The 18,941-nt window shown below is 39.1% G+C and overlaps 1 protein-coding gene across 1 annotated transcript in view; it reads left to right on the top strand.

Annotated features, from left to right (window-relative positions):
* LOC117534418 (reticulon-4 receptor-like 1) overlaps nt 1-18,941 on the top strand; it is an 80,194-nt gene that overhangs the window by 39,884 nt on the left and 21,369 nt on the right.

Here is an 18,941-nt window from a genome sequence, read left to right as displayed (position 1 = left end):
CCACAATAAAGCAGAGAAACGGCACGACAGCCAATCTCAAGATTGTGTTTACTGTGCACTTTATAATCTGTGGTCACAAACATTTGGAGTGATTTATGTTTATACTTTGTTGTGCTCTAGATTTATCAAAAAGTATGTGGTCAAAACTTTAGGCTGAACTTAAATGAAATAAAAGGATTATTTATGACAAGAGTAAACATATAACAATGTTGACAACCAATTTATAGATTAAATCATTTATTTTCTGGTTTCAGCTTCTCAAATGGGAGAGCTCATTTATCATTGTAAATGTATCTTTATCTTTAAGTTTGGTCTGCAGGAATAATGTTTATTTTAGCGCAGCGCTAACGATGACTATATTGTTCCAACACAGTCTCACGGCATTTCGTGTTATAGTCACGAAATTAATCTATTGATTCGTGTTCACCAACACGATTTCGCCATTTTTTTCGTGTCACACAGAACGATTTTAAAAGCAATGTAAATAATAACAAATTAGAAGGAAAAACAGATTTAAAAAAATACAGATTTCAGTATTCTGACACAGAATGATTTTAGAAGCAATGTATTTCTATTGGTATGTTTCATGCCTGCACCAAATAATAACAAATTAGAAGGAAAAAAAGATGACAAAAAATACAGATTTCAGTATTTTGAGGATCTTTGCCCCATTTATTTTCCTCACGGACGGCAAAAAATCTCAGACATTATACAATTTAGAATAAAAGGGATAGGCTTAGGGTTAGATATTGAGTAAGAAAATGTTTTTATGAACCACACAGCTTCCGGTCTTCCAAGACCCGACCGGACAAAAATACGTGGTGCAGGCACGAAACACACTACCAATAGAAATACATTGCTTTTAAAATCGTTCTGTGTGACACGAAAAAAATGCGAAAATCGTGTTGGTGAACACGAATCAATAGATTAAATTAATTTCGTGACTATAACACGAAAGGCTGTGAGACTGGGTTGATTGTTCAGTTGGTCCACCATTTTGGTCCAAACTGAAATATCTCAATCATTTTTAAATGTATTGCCATAATGTTTGGTACAGACAGATCCCGAGAGAATAAAGATCCACTAACTCCCTCCTAGGACATTAATTGGTTGACATTTGTGGTCCAGACTAAAATGTCACAATAACAGATTAATTGCCAATAAATCACTTTTAGGTATTACTTGTTATGATTTTAATGACTTTTACTCTTGTGCTCATTTTTCACCAACTTCTTGAAAAACGAATGGCATTACTCACATCTATACCTGCTCTTTATAGTAATTAGCAAATGCTGGATAAGATGCTAGATGTAGTGAATATTACTTTATAAACACGCACATATTTACCATTTTCTGACATTTCCTAGATTAAACTAATTATTTATTAATCAAAATAATAGAGAAATGAATCATCAACCACAGCCTTAGTTTAAGAAATGCACAACTCAGTTTTCCTGCTGGGATTATCGTCTCGGCTCCGGCTCCCTCTGTGCCTCACGAAGTGCAGTTTCATTGTTAATGTGACCATGCCTCTGTTTACATGAACACTGCACCTCATTGACCCGTTTGTGTTTTTTATCTTTCTCACCTATAATTCCTTTCTCTCTCCCTGCTCCCCTCCTGTCCTGCTACTAAATGCGTCTCCCTGTTGCCCCTCAGCACTCAGATACACTCATTATATTACAAGGCCAGCTGGTAGTTAGAGGTATTTTAACAAGCTTGTGAATTGCTCCCAGTCCCACCCCTCTACACCTCTCTCTTTCTCTCCAATTCCCAACGCTCTCCCCCCTTCAGCTTCACCATTTTCCTCTAGTCCCGGTCTCTCTCGTGTCCCAATTTCACATTAGAGCTTAAATCAGATAAACACCACAGATTGAGAGTGGCTGAGCCTAAGCTTCTTTCTATCCTCTTCTGACTGTTCAATTAGCATGCTACTTTCGTGCTTCTGCAATTAAAAACAGGGGTGGGAATTTTCCAACACATCCGCAGTATTTCATGTCACATTTTCATTTGGCTCACTTCAGCCAATCAACACTGTGTTGGCCACCTTGCTCCTTGTTCGATCTGATCTAATCTAAACGCCCGGTGCTAGTATTTGGCTCATCATCATCATGCCTCCCCTGACTAATCCCCCCCCCCATCTTCCTGTGGCTCCTTCATCATTCTGCTTGCTATTCCGCTCACACAGACCTGTCTTATTAAGGTGGAAAGAAGGAAAACAAGAAAGAGAAGGAACAAGAAGCTACCCCCTCTCCTTCCTTCCAAGCCTTCTTCCTCTAGTTTGCTCTGTGCTTGCTTTCATTTTATCCTATACTTTTTCACCTCGCAATCGTTTACAAAATCATCATGTATTTAAGAGCAACCACACTTTAAGTTTCACAATGTGCACATATTGTCCAGATGGTGAGGAAGCTGAAGACCTGAGCTGTTGTCATCAGCAGATTTGAGAATAAGAAAAAACTGAAAGAAAAACCAGTGAGGGGAGCAAGGAGTGTGTGTGTGTGTGTGTGTGTGTGTGTGTGTGTGTGTGTGTGTGTGTGTGTGTGTGTGTGTGTGTGTGTCCACAAGTCACTTATTGTTAAACTTGAATACATTTCAAAATACAGCAAAATCATCGAAAACATATTTTTAAACTGACTCTCCTTCTCGCACACACTCAACCACACACATACAAACACACCTACTGAAGTGTCCTTGAGCTAAACATTGTATCTCTACAAGCTCGAGGGAGCCTGTTCAGCTCCGAGCTTTACACTCTGACCTTTATGTGCTGAGAAACATATTAAAAGGTTTCCCTGTAGGAGTGAATAAACCCTCTCAGTTATATTAAACCTCACCATCACGAGTGACTAAAGCTCCTGTGTATCCAGACGTTTGGAGTCCGATGATCCAGATGTGTGTTGAACCTGCTTTTGTTGCCTTTTGAGCAAAACAGACAGATCCTGAGCGGCTCGATTAGCTTGGCCTCTGTTTCACATGGGAGACCTCAATTAATTTAGGCTGCTTGGCCAGGGCTGGTTGCCATGCCGATTGGTGATCAAATCACACTGTTGCTTTTATAACCTCTGTTCTTTTCATTGCTGCCGATATGCTACATTTAGCCCAACGGGGCGGCGGTTATTGTGTTTCTCGGTTTCTATTTGCTGTGAACAGACAACATGTTCTCTTGGTAATGATGCTCATTTATTTTCTCCTGGGAGGATGAATACTGTAAGTGAAGCCAAACACTAAAAGAGAAGAGATGAACACAAGTGATTTTTCTCTCCCCTAAACCAGAGTTCTGTTCATTGATGAGCTAATTGTGGGCTCATTATTTTCAGATTTTATTTTTCAAAACAAACTATCAGTGGGGAGATTGGATCAGGGTTTAAGCGTTTAGTTTAGTGTAATTTAATTACATTTGTAATGAAGCATTCTGCCGCACAATCATCGTATTTGCCTTTTCTCTATCTTGCTTTTGATTGCGCGAAGAGTGTTGCGAGCTCTAAAGAGAGCCCAATTTCCTGTAAACAGTGAACGGTGTCTTCTTGCAGCCTTAAACACAAGACAATTAGTCATTCAGGGATCGCCATTCAAATCCAGGTAGAAAGCATTCCAAGGAAATATCATTTTATAAAGTAAGTAAGATGTGATGAACATAATTTTGATTGTACGAGGATCTATTGGATCTATTCCAACTGTTCATCAATCCAGATATGGCGCAGATTGCCAGATACAGTTGTGAGAAAATCCCTTAACACAATGGTATACAATCTGGCACACTGTGTCCTGCCTCTTTTGTGTCAGTTTACAGTTGTCATTAGCTAAAACTCTTACTTCAAGCCATTACGCACATTCAAAAATATGGTTATTTTTCAGTGAAGTCTTCTGTTGATACAAGGAGGTATCATCATCATGTGTGTGTTGTATCCCCAGAAATTGTATTATGATGTATTTAAATTAATGGTTTAGCCTCTCTTACTTCCTGTCACTACTAGCAGGTCACAAAGATAGCAGTATGGGTGCTTGTTTTTCGGTTATGGCGGGATGGCAGAAGTGCTGAAGATGAAGTTGAGGGCAGAGCTAATGGTCTCTCTCTGTGTGTGTGTGTGTGTGTGTGTGTGTGTGTGTGTGTGTGTGTGTGTGTGTGTGTGTGTGTGTGTGTGTGTGTGTGTGTGTGTGTGTGTGTGTGTGTGTGTGTGTGTGTGTGTGTGTGTGTGTGTGTGTATGTGTGTGTGTGTGTGTGTGTGTGTGTGTTATTGTTGTGGGCTCTGGTCGTCTGCTCACCTTTGAAAGCCGGATTCGTGTATAGCCACCGCAGCGGATCATTGGGAAATTTAATTACCCATCTGAAAGCTCTTTCAATCAGACAGATTACCCGCTATGTGTGTGTGCCCCTGTGTTTGTGAGTGTGCACCGGGGTGTGTATGTGCATGTTTGCCGGTGTATACGGCTGCTGCGTTTGCGTGTGTTAGCTCAGGCTGCCCACTGAGAACCGCTCCTGGGAGAGGCAGCGAGCGTGGAGAGAAACAGGTTTTTTGATTTCTTTCCCACACAAGTGAGAGTAAGATTAATGGCGGGTGTATTTGATCGATTTCCGACACGCAGAGACAGATTTCTCACAAAGGAAATCAAAAGAAAACTGAACCTTTGATATTATAAACCCCGGACACAGTTTTATTTTATAAAAGCGCTGGATGGATGGAAAATTAAACACTAATCAGTCTGTTATTGAGGTCGTAGCACTATATTCTTTATTATTGAGCTGCAGTTTAAAACTCCTCCCTGCATGGCTTTCCTTACCCATTCTGCTCAGACCTAACCCCTAAATCATGTGGACTGACGACATGATGTGTTATTTATTTTTCTCAACTGGACCAAATCATTCCTGTGATTATGCAAAAACACAATACAGGCAAAGTGTTCAGTTCCAGTGCAACAAAGACAGTACGGAGTCCGGGGAAAGGGATTTAGTATTTGTGTGCTCGCTTTCAACACCAGAGATCTGCGGCCATATGTACAAACAATGTGTCTGCAAAAAAGATCATGAATATGCCATTACCCTACAAAAAATATTGTGTTTGTTTTACACACACTGCAAATCAGACAGACATATGCAGTATGATTTCCGCAAATACATGTTTCTACAGTTTTATGTATAGTCAAAGCTCTTAATTTAACTTTATTGTGTATTTACTTTGGATCCATTATTTATCTGTGTTTATGTTCTTGTTATGATGGGATTCATGATAAAGTTGATTCCAATACTTTAAATTAATTGTGAACAACCCTTCTGACGTTTAATAATGGAGATTGATATGTCGCCACCAAATGTACTCAAATCATTACCTAACCATTACAAATTAAAAGTCTCCTAAACTTAATAGCTTACAAAGTTTCTAAACATCAACCTTAAACCTTAGCCATACACGTGGTCACATCCTACTAAACTGATAGATTTTAACACTGACTTTCAAGGCCATAGCATGATTCACTTCATTTTAATATTCATTGTATCATCCTCTAAGCCCAGCTGTATTGGAAAATCTACATTTGTTATGTTACCCGAATTATTCATACAGCTTTTTCCCTACCCTTTGTTTCCTGCTCTGAGTTAAAGAGAAAACACAATGTTTGTAGCACAGCATGTCCCGAACATTATTTACGCCATTAAAAGGTAGTTTTATTTACCTCCGCTCACTGGTTGCCAGTTATTTTAAACCTGTGTTTCAGATTGTTTTGAAACCATTTAGCAGCACAGGTTGTCCTCCTGCTGCAGAGCCAGTCGGTGCCTCCACTCCACAGGGAGGATGGTTTTCTAAAGTCAAAGACAAAAGGTGACCAGGTTTTTAGGAGTCAGAGCCCAGGAGCTTTGGAAGAAAAGTCTGAAGAACAAAAGGAAAAGCTGAAAAAAATGATTTATTTTATCAAAAGGTACCTTCATGACCAGAGGCCTGTACTACGAAGCCAGATTTTTGCTTAGCGAGGTAACTTCAGGGTTAACTCTGGTTTCCGGCCCTACGACGCTGGTTCACTTCTTACCAGGGTAGATCTCCATGGTAACTTATACTGAACGGCAATCCTGGTGCCAGGATAAGAGATCAACTCAGTAAAAGCACCGCCTACTGTCCAATCAGAGCTCCGTGTGCAGAGTTTAAAGCTATCAAGTCAGATTACAGGATAAAAGAAATACAGAAAAACTGCAGTTGCAGGAAAGACGGCTGGCAAAAATCAACTGACTGTGTGAACGTGAAAATTCATAGAATATCAACTCCCATCTTCAGAGCAATCTGACAAATATAACATTAGCGTTAAGAAAGCTTAAATATCTGCCACAAGTTAACACAAGTAACCGGATCAAAGTAACATTACGTTCAGTCCACGGCACTGAGTGCAGACTTCGATGTGTCCCATTATCATTCATATCACATCATAATGTATCATATATTTCCTTATCTGAGTCAGCTTCTTGAGCCGTATCTGGCTGTGCAACACTCACAGTGTCACATTATTATTTTAAGCAACACATTAAGTTGACGAAACACTTGAGTCAAATGCAATTAAAGTCAGATCCACTCGTGTCTTAGCTTTTACCAGCTGTTCTGTATTCACCTTGCAGGTGCACCTATGTGGCTTTTATCCTGGATAAAGTGTTTAAGTCATGGAAGTTTAAAGTTTAACTTCTTCATATTTGTCGAATATTATAGTTTACCGAGTTGATAACCAGCGTCGTAGGACCGCTTAGCGAGATTGCGTTTGTTTTGGGTTAGTTAAGCCAGATAACTCAAACATATGTATATATGTTTGAATATATGTTGAACTGGATTCGTAGTACAGGCCTCAGATCTCTTCAGAGCTGTGAATTTGAGAAGTTATTTGTCTTTGATTCTTCGTACAACTTTAAAAAATGTTTTTTTATAATATATATAATCTTAATTTACCTGTAGATATATTCAGTTTATTCATTCATTTATGTAAGGGCTACACAAATGAAAACATTATGCAGTATTTGATTTTATTATGATTATTGTGAATATCATTTATGCGGAAGAGTAATAGCAGCACTGTGTCTTTTATTTTGTCTGTCTTAAGTAGTCTTCTCAAAAACTTTTAATCAGGCTTCCATTAAACTTGGAGGACAGACAAACCTTAAAAGAAGTTGTTGTTGTTTTTTAATCCACTGTATTTATAGTTGAGAGTTGTCAATCAAGCATGTTTGTTGTGGTTTTGTTTTGAAGATTTCTGTATTATCCTCTTATTGAGCTTAATTAAAACGTTCCCTGGCAGGTGATTGTAATAATAATAATTACAGGGTAAACTAGACAAGGACAATATTGCAAGTGGAAATATTGTAGAAACAATTGATATGTGCAGTATCCAAGCGGTTATTCATCACCTAAAATGTAATGACAGGAAAGATGGTCTTTGGTGTGACATCCATTGATCAGCATTGGTGTAGAAGTGCAGTTTAGGTAATCATTTGATTGATAGTGGGAGATTTTATGGAGGACACAAGTTGATCAATATCTTTGCACTTCAACAAAAAGGTCTTCTGAGGTTTTTCTTCGAGATTAAAAGATTTATCTTACAGCAGACTGACAGTGTTGAACCATGAGCTGGTGCTTTAATGTATAAGCACACTCTACTATATGGCTCTGATTGAGTGAGCAAGGTAGGTGTTCAATCTTACTCAAGGACACTTTGACAGGACAGTGAGGACACACTGTGGGTTGGAAACAGTTCGGCAGCAGCAGGATTTGTTGATGTGAAGTTACTTAGTCTGGCCAGGAAGCAGACAACGTCCACAACGTCCATGTGAGAGGAGATGGAACGGACAAGCGGCACCACAATAACAAAATAACTGCACTGTCACTGGATGGACCACGAGCAGAAGAAACTCAGGAATACCAAAGATCTTCGCTGTGCCTGACTGATCTACAGTTTGCATCCTGCTGTTGCCTTGGGCACACACAGAAACAGTGCAGATCAAAGAGTATGCTAATGCACAATGGTGCAAAAAAGATTTTAAACAACATTGTTCATGACTTCTCACTTGGACTCATTGATAACATACCATCATCTTGTGACAGTGAGAGAGATACAATCAGAGCAGTTTGATTTAATGAAAGATAGCAACAAGACATGATTGACAAAAAATGTTTTGGTAAAAATGTTGACTACTGATCTGAGACCGTCGGGGAGAGAAAACACAATTGCACTGACAATGTTCAACTGATGATATAATAGTGAACCATTTTTAATCTATTTTGTATTAAAGAAACATATTTTAGTGCTCACAATTAACTGAGGCAATGATAAGCAGAAGGCTCAAAGTTAATGAGGTTCATCGTTAATAATTTGATGCCACATTTAGAATATCCCCTTTTACAGCTCTGGAGAGCTCCAAAACTCCTGGAGGTACACTTACCCCAGTTTGGGAATAGTGGAACTAGATACAATACGCTCTTCAGCACAGAGGGAAAATCCCTGAAAAGATCCAGGGGCCTCATTTCAGTTTCTGACACACGTGTTGTGCTTCCATAACAGCTCGATCCAAAACGGTGATTCGTGCTGCCGCTAACTACTGAAATGGATTGTTTTTCCCAAATTTCCGGACTTTATTTTTCTCAAAATTTCAAAAGTTCTACTTTTATAAGGTTGCCTGCTGAGCCGCTGCTTCCTCCCAGAGGAAAACAACAACAAGGGTGTAGTAGCTTTACTGTATGTTGATACTGCAAGCTTATATGATGCCAAAATGTAGCAAAAGCAGCCTTCTGCAAGATGGATGCAGAAAAGAGGGAAGACGGATCATTACTCATTCATTAAGATTACCAATTCACTTTCACAAGCAAGATATTCTCAGAGACGGTATTCAAACCAAAGGACTGAAACATTTTTGTAGCGATCATCCACTGCAATCACCAATAAAATCAAAATATTTTATGAAAGATGAGCCCACCATCGACAGTGTGACAGCAGTCTGGCATGAGCGAGTGCTGTAATAGAGACAGAACAGGGAACTGTTAAGAGATGGATATTATAGAAATATTATTGTTCAGAACATGCACTGTTGCATAATGCAAGAGTCAACTCTTTGATTCTTCCAACTGTCGGTGTGCCTTAACTTAGAGAAGTACAGAGGCTGTCTTTCAGCTTTAACCAGTATGGAAATGTGCGACTGGGAATCTCGTTCTCTTTTTCCTGCATAAAAACATGCTTGTTCTTGTTCACGCCTGCATTCAATTTCACACTTACACTTGAGTTCATTTTTCCTTCAAACTGGAGCGCAGAATTCCTTTAATTCTTATACAATGACATATTTGCATTGTTTCCCATTTCCATATTCACATCCCTACTCTTATCCGGTTTCCATAATTATGACTTTTACAGTAGCATATTCCCTTGTCAATATGCATGCCATTGGCGTCTGCAAGTGTAATAAGTGGACAGTGGTGTTGAAATGACAGCATACTCTAATGATATGTAAATATTTGTGTTTGTATGAATTATTCTTGTACAATATGTATGCACAGGCCTCCTGCTTTAGTCCACAGTGCCTTCACATCCTGCCTGACCCACAAGAGTCAGTTTGCATATTATCAGTGTTTGTTGCTGTTGTACATTTTAATGATGTACAGTCAGGACCAGTCTTATTTCAGCCATGGAGTTTGATGCTCAGTACGGGTGAGTCACATCACTGCTGGTTCCCGTCTGACACGGTTAGCTTCTCCAGCTCTGCCGCGGCACACTTACATCTTGGTTCCCGACATCTAATGCTTTATGGAGATAAAATAAGAAATGTTGACCGATTTTCAGTGGATAAAACAGCGAAAATTAGGCCTAAAGAGGTTAGAAGTTCAGAATTAAAATGGCAGATAAGATAAAAGACATCATTTTGTGTAGAAGAAAAGCAATTATTGATCCTCTTCTAACTTGTTATTAAGTGTTAGCCTTCACATTGCTATTAGTAAGGCCTGCCACTTTGATCCAAATAAAAAATGTTTAACGCCACCAACACATTTTCAATTGACCATCAAGTGTTGTGCTAACTTTGATGATCCAAGGTGATAAATTGTTATAACTGTCAAAAGCTCTCTTAGTTCAGTATTTCCTTTTGGAGCAAGCACTCTCCCAACCAATGACATAACAATCATCCACCAGGTGCACTAGTTGGTAATAACAATAGGAATTGTGAATATGGTAAATATGTTGAACGTCAGTAATGTAGAGCATCACAGCTACTGTATTATTACAACTAGTTGTCAAAATACAGATACAATACTGAACAAAATACAGCTTAAAAACACTGTACTACTATTTATTCCCTTCAGTGGTTTGTTACACAAAAATATTCACTTTGTAATTTGTCATGGCCCACATGTGATCTAGTTTAACAAAATCCACTTGACATTGGTTATAGAGTCGGAAAAATACAAACAACTTTTATTCCACATGTGTCACAAGGTTTAGTTCACAGAGATTTCTTTACGATATTAAACAAAAACATGACAGGACATGTTGAGAAAACAATGTGACAGTAACTGTAGAAGATACATCAGGGAGAGAGCTCTTAAAGTAACAGTACACAATCAAATCTTAATAAAACAACGTTCTTATTCGCTATGATTACTTTACTTTTGATGTACTAAAATTCAAAAGTTCTAACTCCAAATGTTCCTCTTCTCAGAAAAGTATAAGAAAATAATGATAAAAGATAACCAGCTAATTCTCGTCTCATACACATTGAATTCTGGGATGTTTTTGCACCAACATTTGGCACATGGATGCAGTTTATGTAGTGTGACCTGAGCTGAGCTGCACCATTATGGAACACATGTTTCATGCCCTCAGCGATGCACAATTACCATATTCTCTTTCCACGTCACTGAGTGTAGGTTGAAACTTTTAAACATGCTGGTACTGCGTGAGCATTTTACAGCTCGGTGCGTCGTCTGATGACTTTATTGCTTATTATATAATATGTATAAATACTGTAGTCACATTCTGAGATTGTGTTTATGTGATTCCTGCTCATTGGGTTTTACTCTGAGGCTGACCTACTTGACACATGTTGAATAATACATAGCATGCCCTGCTCTCCATCTTGTCTCCTTACATTCTTCTGTCCTCCCTCTCATCCCGTCTCTCCCCACCTCTAACCTCCTCGTTGCTGCGTGACCATCCGATAACCAATGACACGCTTCATTAAGTGATCATTTGAGTGTGTGGAGGAACATCTCCTGTTCTTCCAGGCATCGTTAGGTTTGACCTCTACTATCTACTATCTCTAACATTCGCCCCTTTTTTAATCTCATGGGCTCAGAACAAGAGACAGATTTGCTCACAATGTGATTTTCACATACGCAGAGTTGTATTAGAATGTTTTTAAAACCTTTGTATTGCTCTCAGGGTCCCTTGTTGGTGTAAAATAATGACTTCTTACAATGTTTTAATTGAAAAAAATGGTAATAGTTTTTTCAGTGGGGTTTAAGTAGTGAATTTTATAGAGAATTATCTTCATGCTCTCAAGGAACAATGTCTGCACACCGAACAAGCAGTGCAATTAACAGGAACATTATGTGCCTCGGCCTCACTGTGCTTCGTCATACGGGAGACTTTCCATGTTGGCAGCTTATTTATAAAGCATTATCTAATATTTGATCATAGCAGTTAATCTTACTCCACTAATACCCACATACGTCAACTATTATATCAGAGTATATTTAAAGTTTATGGATTAATCAAAGCTTCTCTTTTTTAAGTCTGAACAAAAATCACCCTAATAAACAATAGGAGGCTTTGCTTGCATTAGATTTAAAAAAGGCAGGTAGGTAGATGTTCTGGACCTGAAGATAGCACAGGTTAAAGTACGGCTAACAGGATGCACTCACATGATGTGGTTATTTGTTGATGCCATGTTAAGTGAACTTCTTCCTCACAGTTCAAATTAAGGAGCTGTTAGAGATTAGAAAAGGAAACATGTTTACGTGTGACCTCTCACAGTGTTGTACATTTTAATCCTGCCCTAATTGCTGTCTTCGCCTCCCTTAAAGGTAGAAAACATCGCCACACTAAATCCAATTTTCCCATATCCTTGATAACCTCTGACCTTGGCTAAGCCAGAGCCTTCTGGGAAAGGAAACATAAAGCCAGTTATTTGATGCTGTTTTGCACACACACACACACACACACACACACACACACACACACACACACACACACACACACACACACACACACACACACACACACACACACACACACACACACACACACACAAATGGCTCTAAGACTAACCATTTAACATGAAGAGGACCCTGTGACCCTGATGTAACGTCCACTCTTTGACATCAACGGTCAATCGTACATATTGATGCCCGGTTTTAGCAGAGGACTTTGATAGCAGGACTGTGTGAAGAAGACTTGGGGGGGGGGGATCTTTATCCCTGAGGGAGCAGTTATTCTGAGAGGCAATGGATGGTGTGTCACAATGTGCTGCGTTTTGCAGAAACACAACAGTTTTAGTAATGGCAACCCACTGACCTTTCCACTAATGCTTCCCACCCCGCCTCCCTTCACAGAATCCCAACTTCCAACACCTCCGAAAAAAGCATAGTCTGGTCAAATGTAATGACATGCAGGAATTAAACAAGCTCTGAAATGCAGATTTTGAACTTTGGGGGAAACTGAAAGCAAATGCCTCCGCTCCGTCTTAGACAACCAGTTTGTGGTTTCTCAAAAACCGGATCCTTTGTTATTCATTATGTCAGCATTGCTAATGCTGCAATGCATCATAGCTTTGGAAACAAATAAAGATATTATTTTAATGTGCATCCCTGCCATATAAATCACTTAAGAGAGTGTTTAGTGCTACAGTACAAGTAAGTATAAACAAAAAGTATTCATTATTAATGAAGTGAGATATATCCACCCGCCACACCTTTACTTTTTATTTATAAAACAACCGCCTGTTTCTACTCGTCTTTGATATTCATTGTTATGCTGGTATAATATAATTCTCTCACTGCTCACTCACATGTTGAAGCTGTCATATTAGACAGCCGTGTAAGGAGTGCAAATCACAGGTCGGCATATTTTAGGATGATTTTAGAAGGCTGTGGTTCAAACCCAATTATTATGACGCATTTTAAATGATTTGACTAAGATATTCAAACAATCACAAATCCTCAGATTGTGTCCCTGATTAACTGAGCTGAGCGGCACCAGGATGTGAATCACTGCAACATCGCAAAGTCTAGATTTCCAGCTGTGTGCGAGCAAGAGAGATGCACACAGCTCAAATAAATGTATCTATTATTGCTGTTAGCCTTGAAATGGCACATTTGCACCATCATTATTATTGTTATGTAGTCTTTGGAGTGAATTTCCTCCTACTTACTCTCACATCCACGCTGAGGTCGGCTTTGATCATTACCATTTTATAAAATGCCTTGATTTTTGCCAATAGGCAGGAAACCAAACATTGCTGTAATAATAATCATCTCTGGGCAAACACTGTGTCTGTTGGTCTCCTCTCAAGGTAACACATTGGCAGGGATTGGAAGACAAAAAGGTTTTGGAGTTACATTTCTGACTGCAGTGACCAACACTCATCCAGCATTTTGAGTAATATTTTATAATGCATCACGGTAAACAACAAACAAGCAGTACCTTAAAATGACTTGAGCGATAATGGCATTATTCATAGTTTTTAATTAATTAAAAATACATGTTACATCAGTAAAAGCACAGGTGTTAATAATAAATGAATGATGGCTAGATAACATTTAGCTGCTTCAGTTCAGGGTCGTGGTATCGTACATGCTGGCTCAATGGCCATCAATGGAGTCATGGATTAGTAATAACTGCTTTTGCTTCTTAACAAGTCAAATCATCTGCTGTGAAAAAAGGACATTCACTGAACTGAAATCCCTTATACTACTTCTTATTCATTAAGTAATAACAACTATGATTATGTAACACCTTACTAATGCTTGTTTCAGTCAAGTTTAAGCCATTTATTGCAGCAAAGATCAACTTTAGGAGATCACAGATAGAGTGGTAGTTGTTGGTGTATACAGTACATATTGAGCCAACATATTGTAAGAGCAGATTCCTGTTAGAAATACTACTTTGCAGAGCTATGTAAATAGTGAGAAGATGTCCGAAATAGCTGTTAGTATGGACATTTTCTGCTTTTATGTCAGATTTGTTATCAATAAACTGAATATCTTGGGTTTAGGACTGGCAAAAAGAGACACTCAAATAAATTGGCTTGGACTCCTCACAATTTTGTTACGTTGTATAGACCAAACAATAGATAGATCCGTTTAGAATACAATCTGAAGATGAATGGGTAATGAAAATAATCAATGTTGTTGTAAATGACTTTTGTACCTGCTCGTAGTACCACAAAGCTCCATGTGTGGTAGCAATTCCTACAGTACATGGAAAAACAAAGACAAGCAGAAGAAGAGGCATCAGTGTAAAATCTTGCATTTTACTCAACTGCTGCAAAATAATACATACATCTTTCAAAATAGACCACCCTCGTCTGTATACAACCTGTTTAAGGTGTTTACAATATATGAACATAAGAGCAAGTTGGCTGCGTATTCCTTCAAAACTGCTCCTCATCCACCACAGACACCTCTGACATTACTTTGATGTTATAACTATCAGGGAATTGGGCCAATCTTGTCAGAATAAAAGTTAAACCTGCTTCAAAGTAATCATTACAAGAAACCATCATCTTCCAAGGGCATCCATTTTTCTATTGTCTGATTTTCACACAAAATGTTTTCAAAGCTCATGCCAGATGTACAGGCTCAAATAGTTTTCCTTCATCCTGGTCCCATTCTGCCCTTGTGGCTTCAGCAGCAATAGATAATCAATATCCTCCTGTGGCTTTGTTCCCCTGCATGCTAGATACTAGTTAGAGTTGCTGGTGCACTGAACACACCTCATTAACCACTGGTTGCAGTGGTTAAGCTTTTTCCAGGGCAGCCTCTAGTAAACAGAGTGACTAATGCACCTGACAGTAATGGCAATGACACACATACTTCAGCCACTTCATGGGTGACGTATCCCATCATACTCGCTCACTCACTCCAAGTCAAGTCATGAAAAACAGATGATTGCTTTTTCAAATTTAAGAACATCTCTTTTTGTTTTTCTTTCATATATAATTATGTGCATATATATGGCTTCTCACAAGTATGGTTGTATGCATAGAGGGGTTAAAATCAATCTGAAGGTGTGATAAGTATTCAGAAAGTTGCTGGGTGAAAGTCCAATCCTCTGTACATCACACATACAGAACCTACACACACACACACACGCGCCATGTAAATACACATTATTATGTGAGGTCGGGTCCAGAATGAGAAGGGGAGACAAAGAGGATGGAGGAATGGACGGAGAGAGACAGCAATGGTTGTGTGAATCATACAGAAGGATGGAGAAGCTCAGAGATAATCCAGAGACTGCTGTCAGCAGTTCTGCCTCACTGTGTGTGTGTGTGTGTGTGTGTGTGTGTGTGTGTGTGTGTGTGTGTGTGTGTGTGTGTGTGTGTGTGTGTGTGTGTGTGTGTGTGTGTGTGTGTGTGTGTGTGTGTGTGTGTGTGTGAGTGTGTGGAGTGAGTGTGTGAGTGTGTGAGTGAGTGAGTGAGTGAGTGAGTGAGTGAGTGAGTGAGTGAGTGAGTGAGTGAGTGAGTGAGTGAGTGAGTGAGTGAGTGAGTGAGTGAGTGAGTGAGTGAGTGAGTGAGTGAGTGATACAGAGACCTTCATGTTATTTTAAGTCACACGTGTAAAGAGACAAACATCTCCTCAACAGCGTGTGCTATGCTGAACCTCTGGCTTCATATCAACAAATCAATACATGTATATGTCGGGGGGAACGTGAAATGTCTGCTGTTCTGCACCGTGAATCTAAATGTGAAAACTCTGCAGTGCTAATGGTTTATTTACACATTATATTGCACATTCACACATCTACAACCCCAGAACAGACGGGGAAGTAACAATTGCAGACCGTTCAATACAAACAGTCAACATGAAGAGAGCCAATTACAAGATGGAGTTAGCAGAATGGAACTGACAGGAAATAATTATTATCCCTTTTTATTGGGGATAAATTGTGGGTAACGTTTTTTATTTGCATTTAAATTATTATGTTTCAATGAGAGAACTTGAAGATGTTTTGTTAGCTCTACGCCTCATATCTTTAGAGTGCAAACCCCTCTCTTTCTCTCTGTTTCTTGCCTCCTCTTAAGTTATTTCCCCTCCACCTCATATTCCACCTCTTCCTTGATTGGTCTGGCTTCCTAACTGGAGGTTGTGATTGGCTCAGAGAGTATTGTCGTGCGGGCTCTGTGTCATACTGAGACAAGGCTGCAGTGTCTCTATTTCAGACACTTGTGGAGATGCAAGGTGTGTGCACAAATGCTCTTTTACACACACACACACACACACACACACACACACACACACACACACACACACACACACACACACACACACACACACACACACTAATTTCTCTTCTCTTTTCACCCAAACACTCCAATGTGACGTTATTGAATCTAAATGATTGAAATGGAGTCATATCTGCACTCTATTCCCCGAAGTAATTATGTGAAGCGGAGATGGAGGCTGTGTGCATTGTGTCCATCATGTCATCATGTTAGTCATCTTGTTCATTCCATCTCATTTCCTACAAGCCATAACATTTTAAATGTGATGCTATCCCTCACCACAGAAAACGCTCAACTCAAGATATTACTTAGTTACTCAGACCATTTCACAATAATAATAATGTGTTTTGGTGGAATTGCAATCGCTAGAAAAAACATAGAAAACTAAAGTACACAAAAAGTACATTAGGCATGAAATGTCTTTTTCAAGGAATGATATTTACTTCCTCCCAGCTGGAGCACAGTAACTCTTTCCTCCTCTTCTGGTAATATAGTTGATAATCAAACACGTCTGCAGTTGTGTGAAGTATAAAAGGTGCTAGTGTCACAGCTCTGTACTGTACGACTTTATAGAGAACATTTCTAGTTACGACTTGTTCCTCGTTGATTGGTTATCGCCATCATCTGTTGATGTCGATTGGCCTGCAACATTATTCCCTCTGCCAAAAAATACTGCCGCACATACATCATAAAACTACTCCTCTACCTTAAAACTTTAACTGATTCAAATAATCATTGTCATTGTTCAGCAGTAGTTTTAGTTTGTCGCAGTAATAAAGCAGTGGCAATGCATCTACAGCACAGATGCCTCATGAAACACTGTGGGTAGTTGTTGTTGACAAGTCATAGTTGTCATGTGTGACTTTAACATGTGCAGTATGGTGCGCCAAAGGAGAAAACAAGCAACTACAGCAAGAGGTAGAAAGAAACGTGGGTCTATGTCCCAATGCTCAACTTATCCGACAAAAGGGGTTGTTGTTGAACAAAAATGTCTTTGAGCTATAATGTTCTTCTTAATGCTGTGTGAATTAAACAGAACTTAAGATATTTAGAACAGAAAAGATTGCAAAAAAGCACAGGTGTTGTCACTGCAGTCAAAATATCTCTGTCGGGGGTTTTGGTCCAATCAGATCGCTGCTCGTTGGTAAACAGCCTCTCAGAGCCAATTAAGGATTCTGCAGTTTCCACTACCTCAGATCGGTCCTGTTTACATTTGTTTAGCTTTAACTGGTTGTGTTTTAACCCTTTTATATGAGAATCTATCATTGATGTATTGTGATGGCTTCCATCATTTGTCAACTAAATCTACCTTTATTTACGGACATTAGATTTGTATCAGTCTTCTTATTTAACTCTAATTCTTTGATGCAATACATACAAAGGGTCAGTACATTTCCCTCATGGTTATTTTTAAAGTTGTAATCAAAAACATGTCACATTGTTTGATAGGGATTTTTAATTAATATAATGTCTTAATATAATGATATAAATCTAGAGCATGTATCTCTTTTAATAACTATGTATCTGCATGTAAAAAATGTCTATTTAAAACCGTTCAAAGGACTGTACAGCCTTGGCAGAGGTATGCGCTCTCTTAATATTTTCTACTTTGAAAACCTACCGTTTCATAACAGGCCTCCCTGCTTATTAAAAGTTACAGACACAGCATAAAATAAATGGAGACTGAGCAGAAACCAAAGCAAACAGGATTCAACTGTGTACGATCGTAAGCCCACACCAAAACATAATTTGAAAATGTGACCTTGATATGTCACTGCGAGAATGCTAGAGGCACGTGCCTCCGCTGAATCGTGACTTATATTCATTTTGAGCCATAAAGAGAACCTACAGAACTTGAACAGAGAAATATACCAAACGTGAAATGATGAATTATTTCTACCCCCAGATAAGTTGCTCTATTGAATTTCTCCCACTTATCATTTATCACTGGAGTCCCAGGAGGCTTAGCTGAGCATGTTTCACTCTGCTGTACATCAGATCGTCTGAGATGTTCCGTTACTGACGCTGTACATCACATTAACTTATATAATCCCTGCTCTTCCACCCTCCACATTAACATTTCCAGCACAATGATAGCACAGACTGAACCTGCAGATTACAGATGACTTTCACATAGCTGGACTTAAAACAACATGACAGGAGAGAGACAACAGACTTCAGAGAGAGGTGGAATGAGATGAGGTAGAAAGGGTGATGGAAGAGGAGGGGATGCACAGATGGGTCCATGATGAGGAGAGAGAAGGTAACAGTGATTTTCTATTTGAATGCCAGACGAAGCAGAGGGAAAGAGGTGGAGAGAAGGGAGAGAAGGGAGGGGAAAAGAGCAAGGCTACGTCAGGGAAGTATGAATATTTCATCAAACTTGTGAAGATCAGGAACACAGAGTAATGGAGGGAGAGAGAGAGAGGGAGAGGAGGAGAGAGAGAGAGAGAGAGAGAGAGAGAGAGAGAGAGAGAGAGAGAGAGAG

This window comes from Gymnodraco acuticeps, unplaced genomic scaffold (assembly GCF_902827175.1).
Source record: "Gymnodraco acuticeps unplaced genomic scaffold, fGymAcu1.1, whole genome shotgun sequence".
NCBI classification, from domain to species: domain Eukaryota; kingdom Metazoa; phylum Chordata; class Actinopteri; order Perciformes; family Bathydraconidae; genus Gymnodraco; species Gymnodraco acuticeps.
The sequence above is the reverse complement of the archived record's forward strand: the minus strand, read 5'-3'. Positions and strand labels throughout refer to the sequence as shown.